General features: G+C 40.8%; 1 pseudogene; it reads left to right on the top strand.

Annotated features, from left to right (window-relative positions):
* The first annotated feature begins 836 nt into the window (after positions 1-836).
* Positions 837-3,168, top strand: LOC103267222 (annotated as a pseudogene).
* The last annotated feature ends 869 nt before the right edge of the window (positions 3,169-4,037 follow it).

Below are 4,037 nucleotides of genomic sequence, written 5' to 3'. Positions count from 1 at the left end.
ATAAAATATTATTGAAAGAAATTAAGAATGGTTGAAATAGGGAGAAATTCAATGTTCATGGATTGGACGATTCAATATTGTTAAGATTTTAATCCTCTCCAAATTGATCTGTAGATTCATCATCGCCCTATCAAAATCCCCAGGTTTTTTGTAACAGTCTTTTTTGTAGAAATTAACAAGCTTATTTTTAAACTGGTATAGAAATTCAAAGGGTCTATAATTGCCAAAACAATTTTGAAAAAGTTGGAAGACTTACATGACCTGATTTCAAGCCTTACTATAAAGCTATAATAATTAAGAGAGTGTGGTAATCGTTAGCAATTATAAGCAGATAGGCTGGAGCAATGGAGCAAACTTGATAGTCCAGAAATTATTCCTTACATTTATGGTAGGTTGGCTTTTCATAGAGGTGCCAAGTCAGTTCAACAGAGAAAGAATAGGGTTTAAAAAAATAAAATAAAATAGTGCTAGGACTATTGGGAACCCATTTGCAAGTTAGATAGATAGATAGATAGATAGATAGATAGATAGATAGACAGACAGAGAGATAGATAGACATCTCACAAAATTATATCAAAATAGATCATGGGGCAGAGGGGCAGAGGACACATGCACACCCAGGAAGGGTGGGTGCGGGCTGAGACTCCGGAATCTCATTGTCTTAGCTGGGGTTCCATCTCTGGCTCATTGCCAGGGTCACCTACAGGCTGGTGCTGGTCAGTGATTCAGTACCTGGAACCTGGAGAAGCGCTTCAGAGTTTAATATTACGATGACCTAAACCAGATGGGGAGTTAGGAGGTGAAGTGTAGTAGGCAGGCCTGCGAGAGGTGGTTAAGAGCGTGACATTTGCTTCACTTTAGAATAGAAAAAAGAGCAATTAGGAGCCACTGGATGGTGCTGGATGCTACTGCCCAGATGTGGCTTCCAGGAGTGAAGACTTGGTGGCACAATGAGTGCACTATGGTGAACCTACTGGCCTCAATAAAGAAGAAACTACTGCCAAATATGGCGAGGCTCAGGTAAAGATTTGGAAGTCTCCTATGATGTCCCACCACCTCTGATATGTGGGGGGCCAGCCCCTGCAAAGAGATTTAGAGGATCCCTGGGAGGTGTGGTGGCATTGGCGATTATTCTGGAGAAATAAAGAGAAAGAAAGAGAAAGACGGGGACGGAGGAGAAAGAAAGAGACTGAACTCTGTCTAGTGCAGAAGCCAATTCTGTAGGAGGGATAGATATTAAGAGAAAGAAAGAAAATGGACAACTGTTCAATGGATTCAGCAGAAGCCATTTAATGGGACAAACCATAAGTCTTTTATCCTAAAGTTTCACAGGTTAAATCACAAGACTTTCACGTGAACACAAAGCCAGGTGGGTGAGGGGCGTCCCCCACCCACCAGGTGTTTCCTCAGGCATGAGGAAGAACAATCCCAATTAAATCACAAAACTTTTACATAAACATAAAGCCAGGTGAATGAGGGACGTCCCCCACCCACCAGGTGTTTCCTCAAGCATGAGGAAGGAGGATCCCAAAATTAACTCACTGTTCCTCATGCTTGGTTAATATTCCTCAAATGCAATACAATTCTAATATCATAATATTCTAATAATCAATAACTTTTAAAACTTATACCTACACAACATCTAATGACCAACTTAAATCCCAATTCCTTTCTATTTTATGCTAATTCTACCTACACTATAGAAACTCTTAATTATAGCCCAAACCAGTTCCTAAGGAATGTGGCCCAGCCCAAAGTTTGTGCTGGGCCATTTCTAGTAACTCTAGAGCATTAACTATATTATTAAGATTGAAACAGCACTTTATATGTATATACTAATTCTACAAATATACTTTTAAATCTTATAAAGAAGCTTGCACTGTATTAAAGCCTCCCAAATGTGACCTGAGTTTGAATTATGTTAAGTTTAAAGCCAAAACTGCAGTCTGAAAAATGGGAACAATGGACTCCTAAAGTAAGCCATGCCTGTCGTACTCTCAGAGCTTCATGCTTAGATCATCAAAGTCCCCGCTAGTGGGACCTGCCAAACAGCAAAGAAGGGAAAAGGGAATGGGCCATCAGCTCCTGAACTCATCCTAGTGGTCTCAGGGTCCACAGCCCACCTGGATCCCTAACGCTCAGGCGGGCCTCCTCCGCTGGCTCCCAACACTGATGGAACCTGACCACTTCTTCTACAGAAACATTAGTGTAGAGGCATGTCACTTTATTTTAAATGCTAATTTGCCATGTAACTACTGACAAACTCAAGTGCATGATTCCTTCAAAATGTCTAGTTAATGTCTGACTCTTTATATAGGACTATCTATGCATTGTAAGTTTCCTCCCAAATAACCCTTGTTGTTACATACATCCTAGACTGTGATGTGCATGGCCACCTACACGTTCCTTCCAGAGCACATATTTTCCCAAAATAGAAAATTTTGTATCCCCCTTGGCCTAGGTGTTCCATGATCTATTTTGATGTAATTTTTGTGAGATTATCTATCTATCTATCTATCTATCTATCATCTATCTATCTTGCAAATGCATTCCCAATAGTCCTAGTACTATTTTATTTTATTTTTTTAAACACTATTCTTTCCCCCATTAAACTGACCTGGCACCTCTGTGAAAAGTCAATCTACCCTAAATGTAAGGGATAATTTCTGGACTATCAAGATTTACCTGTCTTGTGGCTGCCCAAGACCATACTTCTGTGAGTTAACCTAATAAATAACCCAAAACCAACAAACTGAACGTGTCCATCTCCATCTATGGTTTCTCAGCTCTTTCTGCATTTGCGAGTGGCTTTGTATACAAGTATACAACCCTTTTGCTGAACAATCAGTAAAATTCGCAAATATGTAGACCTCACTGAATATTAGCTACTCTCCTGTGAAAGTTTGAAGGACAAATCAACAGTTTTGAAATCAAGTAACAGTTTCCTAGATTAAGGAGGGGAAGTGGGTACAGATTGCAGCCCATGGCAACAGTCTTCAAGACGTCAAGCATCTGCAGGGTTTCTCTGAAGAGGCTATTATGGATCAGAGCCTGCTAAAAGGTATTCCCATTGTCTATGAATTGGAGAACTTAAAGCCCATCAAACCCACAACAGTTGGTGGGGCATATAGTAACTGTGCTAAAGCCATAGGAACTGTGGTTGCCTGAGGCAAGGTAGATTACTATCCTAAGGAACACCGTCCGTAGCCATCCCATTCATCAGCACCTCCCCCTGAACATCACACTGACAACATCTGTAGGTGACTTAAGTTGTAGCTGCAGATGGGGCCTGGTAGCTCCCAGTTTCATTTTAGCCATTGTGTCTTCTGTACTCAGGCCCTTTGTACAATCTAGTCAGAATGACACCTATGGGACATGAGTTCTTAGTCCAAGCCCAGGTTCATGCTCCTTTTTTCCAGGAGAAGTGAGAAGCTGTGACTTAGGTTTTTGTCAGTGTTTTGTTTATTAAAGACCTACTTGAGTAGGGGACAGGGAAGAGCCATGCCAAGGCATGACCAGGGAGAAGAGAGCCCATTGTGTTCCTAGGAGCCTGCCCTGTACTTTTCTGTAGCCAAGTCATTGCCTGGGATCTTTAGTCATTCCAGCAAAATCCACAATAATCTGCATTGTGATTACAAAACAAAACAACACTATGTCCTCCATGACCCAGAATAGGTGGCTCCAGAAGGTTGACATCAATCCTGAATTAAGTTTATGTGTTGAGTTTACTTTTACAAAAATGTGTATACAAGTAATATAAAACAAGCACCCTTCTGGGATTTCTAGTGGCGTTTGAAATTGTTCCACACATGGTCATCAGAAAATATTCTGTTCTTCACACCAATACGGGATAAGCTCCTTGACTTCCAAGATGTAGAAGGGTATCTTGCTGTATATTTTAGAGATTACTTCCCTCATTGTGGCAATGAAATGCCTCTTGGTCATGCCCAAGTGTTTCTTTCACTGTTTGATTTCTGAATTGCATTCCAATTGGTTGGCCCTTCCACTCGAACCCAGTACTCATTTTGTGCATAGCT

This window comes from Carlito syrichta, unplaced genomic scaffold, assembly GCF_000164805.1.
Source record: "Carlito syrichta isolate Samal-C Ts95f unplaced genomic scaffold, Tarsius_syrichta-2.0.1 Scaffold308074, whole genome shotgun sequence".
NCBI lineage: Eukaryota > Metazoa > Chordata > Mammalia > Primates > Tarsiidae > Carlito > Carlito syrichta.
The sequence above is the reverse complement of the archived record's forward strand: the minus strand, read 5'-3'. Positions and strand labels throughout refer to the sequence as shown.